The sequence below is a fragment of the Dipodomys merriami genome, unplaced genomic scaffold, assembly GCF_024711535.1.
Source record: "Dipodomys merriami isolate MVZ:Mamm:240054 unplaced genomic scaffold, mDipMer1.0.p SCAF_15, whole genome shotgun sequence".
NCBI classification, from domain to species: domain Eukaryota; kingdom Metazoa; phylum Chordata; class Mammalia; order Rodentia; family Heteromyidae; genus Dipodomys; species Dipodomys merriami.
In genome coordinates, this window is record NW_027202826.1 from 29,468,362 (window position 1) to 29,482,851 (window position 14,490).

The window sequence follows — 14,490 nt, forward strand, 5'->3', positions numbered from 1 at the left end:
CAAATAAACAAACAAAAAAGGAAACTTTTTAAAAGAAAGAAAAAGGTTAACATTAGCCAGGTGCTGATGGCTTATGCCTGTAATTCTAGCTATTCCAGAAACTGAGATTTGAGAATTGCTGGTTCAAAGTCAATCTAGGAAAACAAAAACAAAAACAAAAACAAAGAAAGCTAATGAGACTCTTATCTCTAATTAACCAGCAAAAAGCCAGAAGTAGAGATGTAGCTCAAGTAATATGGTGCTAACCTTGAGTGAAAGAAAGTTAAGCAAGAATGCAAGGCCCTAAGTTCAAGCCCTAGTATGGGCACACAAAAAAAATAATATATGAATAAAAGGATATTAGAAAGTAAGAAAGAAAGGTCTAGAGCCTTGAAAAGTATACAACTCAGCAAATTAGCATTGTACCTGCCATCTCTGGTCTTTTCTTTCTTGTCCTTTTTTTGGGGGTGGGGGGGCTGTGGAGTTTGAACTCAGGAACTTACGTTTGTCAAGCTGGCACTCTACTTCTGTGCCATATCTCATGCCAAACTTTTTGCTGGATATTTTTAGGATAAAGTCTTGTTTTCCTCCAGAACACGCCTGGACTGTGATCCACTTACTTCTGTTACACTCCACCATATCCCCAAGGCTTCTCTGTGGAGCTGGAACTCTTATCAGGCTTCCCAGTTTAGGCTGACCTTGAACTGAGATCCTCCTGAGCTCTACCTCCAGATCACTAAGAGGTGTGAGCCACTGGCTTCTGACTCTTTTTTTTTTTTTTCTTTTATCAGTCATGAGGCTTGAACTCTGGGCCTGGGTGCTGCCCCTGAGCTCTTCAGCTCAAGGTGAGCACTCTACCACTGAGTCACAATGCCACTTTCCGTTTTCTGGTGGTTTACTGGAGATGAGTCTCACAGACTTTCCTGCTCAGGCTGGCTTTGAACCCTAATCCTCAGATCTCAGCCTCCTGAGTAGCTAGAATTATAGGCGTGAGCCACCGGCACCTGGCTATGGCTTCTGACTCTTGAAAGAGAAATAAACTTTAGCCTAACGTTGTTTAAGCTACTACTACAATTATGTCTTGGTGATAGACAGCTAAACTGATCCCTAAGGAAAACACCTTCAGCCAAATATAGTGGTAGAAAGTTTACTTTTCTCACAATTCAAAGTCCTATCATAACCTTGAATCCAAGAGTTGGATGAAGATTGTGATAATCTGTCAAAATAACTAATGACTTTAGAAATTGCATTTTCACCCCCAGTTAGTCTTTTAATTTTTAGACTTGTATATGTTGTTTGCTTATAACATTGTCTCTAATCTCTATTGTTTTTGTTCTCTATTATTTTGAGAATCTACAACCAAAATATCAAGGAAAAGTGTGTTAAATGGTCTTGATAGTCCCATAATGGTAAAATCTTAGAGTCAATTTTGTGGTTGAAGAAAATCTTGTTTGACTACTTTAATAGGTATTGTGGAGTGGCTTTTAAGAGTACATATATTTTTAAAAAATTAACAAAAATATTTAGTCGTTAAGCACATCTTGACCAGTAAAACAAATAAGATGAATTTATTTGTTCCTTTATCACCTGACCAACTTTTTGTTTAAAATTCACAGAGTCTAACTAAAGGAAGAATAAAAGAGTATTTACAGTAATGGGGGCACAGGGAAAGCTGGAGAAAGAAAACAATCATTAATTTTCCCATTGAAATAGCATATTTTTATTTGTGTGCTGTTAAAAATATTAAATTGGAGCAAGGGAAGGGGTAGCATTGTCCAAAAATAAATATACTCTTTCACCTGCCTTATGGAACTGTAAGCCCTCTGTACATCACCTTTAGAGTAACAATAAAATTTTTAATTTAAAATTGGAGATCCTGACACTTGAATTTCTCTCTGATGTTTGCAGAACTGCAGGGTCGGGGTAACCCTTCTTCCCCAACAAATATCAAAGAGTAATATCTGGTACTCAGGGGACAAATGTGAGAACACAACAAAGAGGTCCTAACACAGATGATGTGGTCCAAATGACCATTTCCTGAATGAGTGTTTTGTTTTGCTATGGGAAATGTAACAACCAAACAGAAAAATCTAAATGCTCCATTGATGGGATTGTCTTTAGTGAAACTTTCAGTTGTTTCAGAGAACTTTCACACGCCTTACAAAAGGCTACAGAAGGCAGGCGTATATAAAATCTTTAATTGTATAAAGGAGTTGCTATTCACCGAATCAGTTTGTAAATACAGTGCCATCTTAATCAATGTCACTGCTTTCAACATTCTCACCCACCCCTCCCAATATACCCCTTCCCTCCCCCGTTTATCTTAAAGTTATGTGTTGAATTTTTTGCCTTTTAAGCAATTGATATGTGCAATGCATCTTGATCTGTGTCATCACTTCAACATCTTCACCTCCTTCCACTCACCCCTTCCTTTATATTTCTCAGATCTGTGGTTATATACAATGAATTCTTGCCTGCATTCCCCCCACCCATTCACTTTCATTCTTCTACCCCTCCCCCTTGGCCCCACCCTCCACTCTAGCAATTATCCTAGTACTTACTTTGTTGGGCTTTGACTTACTCTTTTTTTTTTTTTTTTTTAAAGAATTATGCTATTTGCACTCTCCATAGAGTCTTTTACACTTCAGTTAATTCAGTTAATGAGGGAAACCATGCAACATATGTCTCTCTGGCTTACTTTACTTAATATAATTTTTCTTAAGTCTTTCATTTCTTTTTTTTAGGGGGAGGGTCTGGTTGTGGGGCCTGAACTCTGGGCCTGGTCACTGTCCCTTAGCTCTTAAGCTCAAGGCAAGTGCTCCACCACTTAAGCCACAGCGCCACTTCCGGCTTTTTCTTTTCTGCTTATGTGGTGCTGAGGAATCGAACCCAGGGCCTCATGCATGCAAGGCAAGCGCTCTACCACTGAGCCACCTTTCCAGCCCCAAGTCTTTCCATTTCTTTACAAATGATACAATATCATTCTTTCTGATGGGTGAGTAGAATTCCACGTGTATATATACCATATTTTCTTGACCCATTTGTCCATTGAAGGGCATCTGGGCTGATTCTATATATTGGCTATAGTAGACAATGCTGTAATGAACATGGTTGTGCTGGTAGCTTTAGTGTGGCCTTCTTTGTGCTCTATTGGGTAAATGTCCAGGTGTAGAACTGCTGGGTCACAGAGTAGTTTTATGTTTAATTTTTTGAGGAATCTCCATATCTCCATATTGCTTTCCACCCACCCCCCCCCAAAAAAAATATATATATATATCAAATAGTCCCTCTGTATCTCTCTGTGTCTGGGGAATATGTTCCAAGGTATCTAGCAGATACCTGAATGGGCAGATACTACCAAATCCTGTGCATATATCATAGATGCCTATGATAAAGTTTCATTTATCAATTTTGCATAGTAAGAAATTGATGAGCTGGGCATGGGTGGCTCATACCTGTAATCCTAGATACTCAGGAGGCTAAGATCTGAGGATCACAGTTCAAAGCCAGCCCAGGCAGGAAAGTCTGTGAGACTCTTATCTCCAATTAACCACCAGAAAACCAGAAGTGGCACTGTGGCTCAAGGATTAGAGGGCTCACCTTGAGCTTAAGAGCTCAGAGACAGCACCCAGGCCTAGAGTTCAAGTCCCACAACCAACACAAACAAAACCAAAAAAGAAAGAAAGAGAGAGAGAGAGAGAGAGAGAGAGAGAGAGAGAGAGAGAGAGAGAGAGAGAGAGAGAGAGAGAGAGCAAGCAAGCAAGAAAGAAAGCAAGAAAGCAAGAAAGCAAGCAAGCAAGCAAGCAAGAAAGAAAGTTTATAATAACTTTTACCAAAATAGACTGGTTCTAATAACATACTGAAATAAAAGTGATCTGGATGTCTCATTTCACAATGTATCTTACTATACTATGCTCATCTTTTTCTTATGAAGACGTGAGATGACATACAGTTTTACACAAAAATAGGGTGAAAGGAAGGACAAAGACACCAAGAGACAGTGTTAGGACAACTGAACACAGCACTGTGATACCAAAACAACCAGAGATGGAGAGGAAGCTGGGGGACTGTGAACACACACCAGGGCTGAATGGAACAGGATGGACTGAGATTCAGCCAACTACTAACAACAACTCAAAACTCATGCCTATAATCCTAGCTCCTCAGGAGGCTGAGGTCTGAAGATCCTGGTCCAAAGCCAGCCTAGACAAGTAAGTCTACAACTTATCTCCAATTAACCTTTAAAAAGCCAGAAGTGGAGCTGTGGCTCAAGTGTTAGAGCACTAGCCTTGAGCACAAAAGCTCAGAGACATCACCCACACCCTGTGTTCAGGCCACAGAACCAGCACACACACACACACACACACACACACACACACACACACACACACACACACACAAAGCCTTATGAATTACTAGCATGTCTAAGGAGGCCTGAGTTTGATCCCAGTCCAAAAAATTAGATAAATGACATAGATAATATATAGCCAGCTAGCTACATGGTAAATACGTACATGCATATATACATAAATGATACAGAGATACAAAGATAGTTGCATAAATACATGGATACATGGATAGATAGATGATTGGTAGACATGATATAAAGTATTTCTAAAAACTTTCACACCATAGTTTCTAGCTCCAGATAACTGAAAGTAGGCACAATGAAATCACAGGTCAGGAGAACTGTTATACTGCTGTCCATGTTCAAAAGCTCATTTTTTTCTAAGCTGATTCCTTGAAGAGAAGTAGTTGTGGGCATAGAGTCTCTGAAGTCTGGGCTCTACTCTAACCAAGCTTGACCATCTTTGGAAAGGACTAGGGTACCGTATCTTAACAAGGAAAAGCAATGGCTGCTATGCAGAAGTGTAGCAAATCAGCAGATCAATAATGGTGGCTCTCTCTCTCTTCTAGCACTGTTAACAGTTTTCTTCGTAACATTTAGTGAACATGTTTTTTTTTTACTGCTAAGCAATTCACCTAAGACTATAGGTATTTAGTCATATTATATTCATAAACTACTTTGTTTAATGGCAACTCTAAGGGCTGGGATGTAGCTCAGTGGCAAAGCACTTGCCCAGCAAGTGCAACATCCTGGTTCAATCCCTAGTACCAAAAAAAAAAAAAAAAAAAAAAGACAAAATAAACACAATTAAAATCAAACAACAACAAAAAGAAACCAAACTAAATGGCAGCTCCTTTGTACAACTACTTAAAGATGATCCTAAAAAAAAAAAAAAAAAAAAAAAAAGATGACCCTAAAACTTTAAAAAAAAAAAAAAAAACAAACACTTTCACCACTCCTAAACAGAGCTGAGTATTTTAATATTTTCTGGTCCTCCTGTTGTAAATTTGTTTTGTTTATTTTGAAGTCATCTTTAAAATAACACATACAAAATTAAGACACTAAATAAGTGTATGTGTTATGTTTATTATACATTATAAGGTGAGAGCCTAAAATCCATCCATTTTTGACCTTTTTTTCTGAGACTCTACTCAAAGCTGGTATCTAATGCTTTTGCTCATCGGCTGGTCCTCTACTACCTGAACCATGCCTCCAACTCCTCAATTTATGATTTGTGCCATTTCATACTCATGTGGTAGAGACATACATCATCAGAGGTAAACACTTTTAAGTATTCGAATGCACAAGAATTATTTGACAAAGAAAAGCTAAGCACAGTTCTGTACCCTTGTTACCCCAGCATTTGGGTGGTAACAAGACTGAGAGCTCACAGGCAGCCTGACATACATACTGAAACTGTCAAAATGACAACAGGCACAACCACAAAACTTCACAAAAGAAAAGACTGTAGTAGAGTAAACAAAACTTCTTTGTGCGCAGAAGAGGCTGATGCTTCTAGGCAAATATCTCCTAATCAAAATGATACTTTAGTAGTCATCTATCATGCTGTGAAAAAAAATCAAAATGTTTTAAATGGTGCTGGTACCAGAAGGGATCTTTTCTCTCATAAGAAAATGCATTCGGCCAGGCGCCGGTGGCTCACGCCTGTAATCTTAGCTACTCAGGAGGCTGAGATCTGAAAATCGCGGTTCAAAGCCAGCCCGGGTAGGAAAGACCGTGAGACTCCTATCTCCAATAAACCACTAGAAAACCGGAAGTGGCACTGTGGCTCAAGTGGTAGAGCGCTCGCCTTGAGCTGAAGAGCTGAGGGACAGCGCCCAGGCCCAGAGTTCAGGCCCCATGACCGACAAAAAAAAAAAAGAAAGAAAAAAGAAAAGAAAATGCATTCGCATGACCTTTACACCATATTAAACAGAAGAACATTTCAACACCCACCAAAAATGAAATTCAAAGTTGATGGAAAGGCTGCAAGTAATGTCCAGAATTTGGAGGGGGAGGATCGAGTGACAAAAATGTATTGTTCTAAATATGTGAATATACACACTAATATTGGTACAGAGGAGAAGGGAACTGTGGAGCTGTGTGCCAGAGGCCAGTGACCCCTTTTTTAGAGGGAGAGCAGGGTAGCAGAAAAGAGAACAGAAGCCAGCAATCTGTGGCTGCTGGACAAATCTGGAATGCTACCTGGGTGAATACTGGCCTGGGAGCTGTTGTTTTCAAGAGTTGTTCTCACATTTTATTCATGGCTAGAGAAAAAAGAAAATGAGAATACAATTTATAGGAGTCAAAAATCAAATGCAATGCAGTTTTGACTATCCCAAATCAGAATGAAGCCACACTAAGTTATAGTCTAAGGCTGCTTTTCATATGGCACAGCTGAGTGGCTAGAAAATCTAAAATCCTTATCCTCAGGCTTTTTACCTAAAGAGTTTGCAGACCACACTGCTCTCTAGAAGACAGAGATTAATGAAAGCTAACATGGACTCTGATATACACAACACTGAGGGTTGGAGATCAGAAAAGGAGAAACAGGATGACAGGATGACAGATGCAGGTCACAGGCAAGCCAGATGGGGGACCTCAGAGAAGCAGATCAAGTATCCTCTTGGGTCTTTGCCCTGAGATAAACACCAGGAAGGAAAAGAAGCTCTATTCACGGAAATTTCAGTAGGTACAATTCATTGAGCCATGATTACGTGTACCAAGTAAATCTGGAAGCAGAATGGGATCATCGAAAATGTGATCAGACAGAATTTGAGCAGACAGAAAAAAATGAAATCCAGATGTTTTAAAGATGAAAGATGGGACACAACTACTTAAAGATAATAAAAATATAATTAAAAAGCAAAAGATTCGAACTCGTTTTTAAAAATGAGAGGCCCAGGCTCAGGCAGCTCACACTTATGACCCTAGCTATTCAGGAGGCTGAGATTTGAGAATCACAGTTCAAAGCCAGCCTGGGCAAGAAAGGCACTGAGGCTTATCTCCAATTAACCACCAGAAAACCGGAAGTGGCACGGTGGTAAGAGTGCTAGCCTTAAGCAAAAGAGCTTAGGGATATCATCCAAACCCTGAGTCAAAGCCCCATGACCTAACAAAAAAAAAAAGGAGGAGAAGGGGAAGAGAAAATAAAAAGATGGATGGAAAGTAGGAAGAAGGACAGAACAAAACACTAAAATTTTCCTAGACTAAAATAATAGGAACACAGTCCTTACAATGTTGGCTAAAAAAGATTTCCCAAGCAAGAGAAGAAAGCCAAAGCAAGGAAACAAAGATGAAAAAACAAGTTCAATTCTACGCCATACAAATTAAAAATACTCATATGGCAAACACATCAAAATCAGATTTGAAAGACAAACCAACAGACAGAAATATGTAGCAACAGTCAAACAAATCTCCTAAGAATGAGACATGATAACGTTATCATTACAGCTTAGTAAACTACAAAATGATCACTTTGGTAGGAAAAAAAAATAGCATAAGGAAGAGAATCAATATAGTCACAAAAAAGAGAATGAGCTGTGACCACTGACCTTCTAAGATGCTCAATGTCACCCCTGGTCAGATTAAAACAGTAATAAAGCAGTTGTACCTGGCACATTTCTGGAGATCTAAAAGATATATGGCATTTTTTGTACACCTCATGGGCTAATGGGGAAAAAATTAAATGTTTTTTATTCCCAAGAGAAAGCATAATCTATGGGTGGTGATTAAATTCAAATAGACTGGGACAAGGTACCTGAACTAAATGCTGTTTCAAATATATTTTAGGAAAAAGCAAATGGCCTAATTACCTCCAAATAGGGTCTCAGCCATGACACAGAACACACGATGGGTCATTAGAACTTCTAATTAGGGTCTGCAGGGAAAGTCACCTCATGAAATCCACTCATAAACACCACTTCTGAATTACCTCTTCTTCCTGACACAGTTCTCTACATTTTCCACCTAAACATCATCTTAATTATCATAAAAAATGTTTTCTGAAAATAAGATACAACGAATTGTAAATATAGATGCATATATAAATGCATTTAAGTATATGCACATAGATTCTATACATGTATGCATTTATATATGTATATACACTATATTTCCTTATACCTTATTATATAGCACACATGCAAGCACGTGCGTGCACACACAAACACATAGTGAAGTACTATTCAGCAGTAAAGAGGAATGAAATTATATCAGTTGCAAAAAAAAAAAAAAACTAGGGAATTCAGCCTGGCACAGTAGCTCACACCTGTAATCCTAGGCTAAGATCTGAAAATTATGGTTGAAAGCCAGCCTGGCTAAAAAAGTATTACCTCCAATTAACCTCCAAAAAAGATGGAAGTGGAGGGCTGAGAAGGTGGCTCAGTGGTAGAGCACTTGCCTTGCATGCATGAGGCCCTGGGTTCGATTCCTCAGCACCACATAAGCAAAAAGAAAAAAGCCAGAAGTGGCATTGTGGCTCAAGTGGTAGAGCGCTAGCCTTGAGCTGGAGAGCTGAGGGACAGCGCCCAGGCCCAGAGTTCAGGCCCCACTACAGAAGCCCCCCCAAAAAAGATGGAAGTGAAGCTGTGGCTCAAGTGGTAGAGCACTAGCCATGAGCACAAAAGCTCAGGGACAGCACCCAGGCCCTGAGTTCAAGCCCCACAACCAGCCAACATAAAAGACAGAATTAGATATTAGAATGTTATGTGAAATAAGCCAAACTGAAAAAGATAAACATCACATGTTCTCTCTCATATGCAAAATTCAGGCCTAAGAAAGAATGGCAGAAGTGTAAAACCAGGGAGCTATTTGGGGGTGAGAATTAGGAGGGGGCTAGTGAGGGGACAGTGAGGGGAGGTGAATATGATTAGAATACTTTATATTTACATATGAAAGTAGTATAATGAAACCCACTAAAACGATTTTAGGGTGAATTTGATCAAAAAGCATTATACTCATAAACTGACATGTTGAAATGAAACCCCTAGATACAACTACTTAAGATAAAAACTTTTTTAAAAGAGAGTAGGAAAGCCAGGCACTGATGGCTGTAAAACTAACTCCTCAGGAAGTTGAGATCTAAGGATCACAGTTTGAAGCCAGCCAGGGCAGAAAAGTCCTTGAGACTTAGCTCCAGTGAACTTTCAAAAAGTCAGAAGTAGAATTATAGCTCAAATGATAGAGCATTAGCCTTGAGCACAAAAAGCTTAGGAACAATGACCAGCCCTGATTTCAAGACCAGCACAAAGAGAGCAAGCAAGCAAGCAAAGAAGAGGGAGAGGGAGAAGGAGAGGGAGAGAGTGAGGGGGGGGAGAAATCAAAAGGGGTGAATGTTATCAATGCATATTATACATAGATATGAAAAGGTCACAATGAAATTCCTTTGTACAAATTAATATATGTTAAAACTAAACTAACCAAGAATAATTAATAGAATAAAGCTGAAGGGAAAGTATGTAATATCAACTAGATTTTCTGGCTAATACGGAGGGTTACTAAATTTAAGAAAAGTTCATTTGTGATTAAAAAAATAATGTCCCAGCACTGCCTATGTTCTTACTCCCTGACCACTGAATAAATTTATGAGCAGTGCGCTCTGACTTAACACACTGAGTTCTCACTTCCTGTGAAAAGCTATTTGACCTACATAACAGCAATTCACAATGAAAAGTTACTGGATTGACTCTATGTCTGATCCTTACTTAAGACATTCTTAAACTGATTAAGCCAATCCGATTGTGTTGGTATAAAGTTCTTTTGTTTTTCCCTTTTCCCAAAGAAAAAGCCTAAATAGCCATCCAGCCAACTCAGTTCCCAAATTTTGATACTATTTGTAGGCAGACAGAATAATTAAACAATAACTTATGGGTTAACAATGATTAAAAACAAATGTACTTATTGCTTTACTTATGTAACTGTTCTCCCACTCATCACTTTTCAATAATTTAATAATTAATATTCAATAATAAAAATTAGTAATTTATAATAATAAATCTAAACAGGCTAGGTAATTGTGTAAGGAAATAATTCATTAAGTTATAAAAAATTGGCTCTTGAGTATCACTTGTGACACTTGTGATCTATGTGTTGAAAAAGCTCATCTTTAATGATTCACATACTAGATTTTTCACTCAAATGAGAACAATCCCCTTCATTTCAATAATAAGACTTTGTAAATGTCAAATGCTTACAGTGTGCTGAGCTCCTGCCTTACAGCTCTTTATACACTAACTCATTGAATTCTCCCTCTAACCTCATCAGGTTTTTATCCTCAGTTTACAGATAGGAAAACCAAGGCTTAGCTGAGCACTGGTGGCTCACACCTGGGCAGGAAAGTCTCTTATATCCAATTATCCACCAGAAAAGCTAGAGGTTAAACTGTGGCTCAAGTGGGAGAACACTAACCTTGAACACAAAAGCTCAGAGACAGTGCCCAGGCAGGGCCTGAGTTCAAGCTCAAGACCAGCATATGAAGAAGGAAGGAAGGAAGGGAGGGAGGGAGGGAGGGAGGGAGGGAGGGAGGGAGGGAGGGAGGGAGGGAGAGAAGGGAGGAAGGAAGAAAGGAAGGAACCCAAATTTAAAGATGTATAATTCTTGACTCTGCTTTCAAATAGCATTTGACTCCAGGACCCACTCCCTCATCTGTAAGTAAGAACTGTTTCCTGCAGAGTAGCTCCATCTGCCAGCATTCTGTGCAGTAAAGTTTATAAAACATTAAAAAAATTCTCAAGCAACAGTGAAATAAAAGATCAAAGACCATCAGTGGCTCATGCAACTAATCCTAGCCACTAAGGAGGCTGAGGTCTGAGGATCAAGGTTTATGTAGGAACATTAACCTTAATATCCAGTTAACCAGCAAAATCTGGAAGCAGAAGTGCAGCCGAAGTGGTCGAGCACCAACCTGAGCCAAAAAAACTAAGGAAGAACACAAGGCTGTGAGTTCAAGCCCCAGTGCTGGCACACACACACACAAACACACACACACAAATAAGAACAAAGAAAATGTTAAGCAGTTTATAGCAGAAATATATATATATATCACTTTATATAATTTTATTCAGCAGAAAAAGGAAAGGGAAGGGGGAAACAGGGGTGGAGAGGGAAAAAGAGGAGGAAGGGGAGAGGAGGGGAGAAGAAGAGAACAATTAAGAAGAAAAAAGTATGCAGGATTTACAAAAAAAAATCCCTATGTAAATTACAGCACATGAACACAACAAAATATGATGTCACTAGGGTTTTGAAAGACACAGAGAAAGCACATGGGAAGGATTTTTAAAAGGTCTCTACCTCCCACTTCACTGGGTACATGTGATTTCTCAGATTATCTAATTTTCTAATGTCTGGATGTCTCTTTCCTTCTCCTCCTCTTTCTTCAAGTGCTAGACTAATCAAATTTAAGCCTCTTAAGTACAGTCATTCCTTTTGTGTTTGGAAAGCTTGCCAGCTACCAAAATACGTAGACACAATTAAGAGATGAGGGTCAACGAAAACTGTCTCACAAGAAATGGTACCCACCACTTTGGGGAGGTGGGGGCCTGATGTATTTCCTGTTGGGAATTCAACAAAGCAAGTGTGACTGAGATGGAGTTTGCTTCAGAATAAATCATAAATCAAGACAAGCAACAATTATACTGTCTGCTATTGACCATGTGCCACTGGAAAAATGATTTCATCTGAAAGCACTTAGCCTTCCAATAAGCCAAACAAACTGCAAAGGAAGAAGAGTTGTGGAATATTGCTTTAATGCAAACTTATGAAAGAAAACTAAAAAATTAAGCAGAGGAAAAGTACACAAACAATGTGGGCTCAGAGCATTAGAGTATATAATGGAAAGCAAATCTAAGGCTTGTGGGAAATCTTTATTGCCTTTTGCTATTGCTTGGATGTGTCCCCCAAACATGGGTGTTAAAAGCTTGGTCCTCAGACTGTGGTACTCTGAAGACAAACCATTAAAGGGTGGAAATTAATGGAGATGTCAGACCATGCCCTGGACTGTGGGACCCTGGCATTTTCCTCTTCTTTCTCTCTTCATGCTCCAGCCTGAGGCAAGCATGTTGTTTTGTGTCCCTCAGGCCCAAAAAGCAAAGGGACTAACAAACCCTGAACTGAAACCCTCACAGCTGTGAGGGTAAATGAACCTTTCCTATTCAAGCTCACTATCTCACCATCTCACTATCTCAGCAACACAAGCTGATTGATACACTTACACAAACTTACTGCTATGATGAATTCCCAGAGGAAACCTTCGCCCTGACTGAGGCCTTTTAATCATCGCTCCAAATATGAATCTTTTACAGAAAGATAGCAATGAGTGAATGCTTGAGAATAAACATTAAGATCCTGGGCTGGGAAGGTGGCTCAGTGGTAGAGCGCTTGCCTTGCATGCTCAAGGCCCTGGGTTTGATTCCTCAGCACCACATAAGAAAAAAGCTGGAAGTGGCCCTGTGGCTCAAGTGGTAGAGCGCTAGCCTTAAGCTGAAGAGCTGAGGGACAGCGCCCAGGCCCAGAGTTCAGGCCCCACGACCGGACCCAAAAAAAAAGATCCTTCTCAACCCACCTGAGTGTTTAACATTAATGGTCTTCCTCTGCTTTCTGTTGACACTATTGTCGTCAATATGGTCTTTAACTGTGTGTATGTGTGTGTGTATTGGGGGAGGGGGGAAGCGTGTATTTGGTCATGGAGCTTGAACTCAGAGCCTAGGCACTGCCCTGAGCTCTTCTGCTCATGCCTAGCAATCTATCACTTTAAGCCATAGCTCCACTTCTGGTTCCTTGGAGATGAGAGCATTCTGTCCAGGGCTGGTTTTGAACTGTGATCCTCAGATCTCAGCCTCCTGAATAACCAGGATTACAGGGATGAGGCACCAGCACCCCAACTTTAATAATTATTATTATTTTGTACCAGTACTTGGGCTTAAACACAGGGCCTTCTGACTATTTTGTTCAAGCCTAGCACTCTGTCACTTGAGCCACACCTCCACTTCCAGCTTTTTGGTGGTTAATTGGAGATAAGAGACTTTCCTACCCAGGCTGGCTTCCAACTTTGATCCTCAGATCTCAGCCTCCTGATTAGCCAGATTTACAGGCATGCGCCACCATCGCATAGTTCAACGTAAGCCTGAAGAGCTGTTTATACAACTGGAAAAAAAAAGTTTTTGACTCTTATGAAAAAGTGAAATTGTATAATCATTTTGATAACTGCAAATATAATTAATATTCAGTCTATCATTTAAAGTCATATGCAATTTCCTTTAAAAAACAAAAGCTTGTCTTCACAGAAATATACTAATCATAGAATGAAATCTGAGGAGCAACCTAACTCTCAATTTTAGGAACTACAAGAACCCAAGGAATAAACTAAATGACATGAATGAGAAGATATGGGACAAATTCAGCAGATAGAACTTCTTTACAACTAGCTTAGTTTCATATCATTAAAAATTATATTAAAAGAGTCTTTAGAAACAGAAGATCCAGAGGCATTGCATTAGTCCCACAGTAAATTCTGCTTTGGATAAACCACCCGTCAAGGGCACTGTGGGGCCAAAAAGGAAAATTCAAATGTCATGAGGAATCAGCTACTATCAAGAATGATTACCAATTGCATTTGTCATGATAATGGCAATTTGCTTATATAGGACAATGTTCTCTTTTTTAAAAGATGCACATTAGAGTTCTTAAAGATAAAATGTTAATAAGTACATATTTTGAAATATTTCAGTGTAAACATTAGGTTTGGGAAAAGAGATGAGACAATAAAAAATAATTCTAAAACAATGAACATACATGGTTCAAGGCTCATTCTCTGGTGTCAAGGAAAATAGTTCATAGGACAAAATGATACATTAACAAAGAAACTTTCATAGTAAGGGGGCTCTCACAAAGTATAAGATGTAACTTTTTAAATATGCATATTAAATTATTGGCCTTACAAAATGTACTAATATAATATTAGATTAAATATTTAGTTTTGGCAAGGTGCTGGGGGCTCACATCTGTAATCCTAGCTACTCGAGAGGCTGAGATCTGAGGATTATGGTTCAGAGCCAGCCCTGGCAGGAAAGTCCATGAGATTCTTATCTCCAAATAAACACCAGAAAACCCAAAGTCAAGCTATGGCTCAAGTGGTAGAACACTAGCCTTGAGTGAAAAAGCTAACG

General features: G+C 39.2%; 1 protein-coding gene across 1 annotated transcript in view; it reads right to left on the reverse strand.

Moving 5' to 3' along the window:
- Prss12 (serine protease 12) overlaps positions 1–14,490 on the reverse strand; it is a 68,552-nt gene that overhangs the window by 32,401 nt on the left and 21,661 nt on the right. The gene's annotated exons all lie outside the window — the stretch shown is intronic.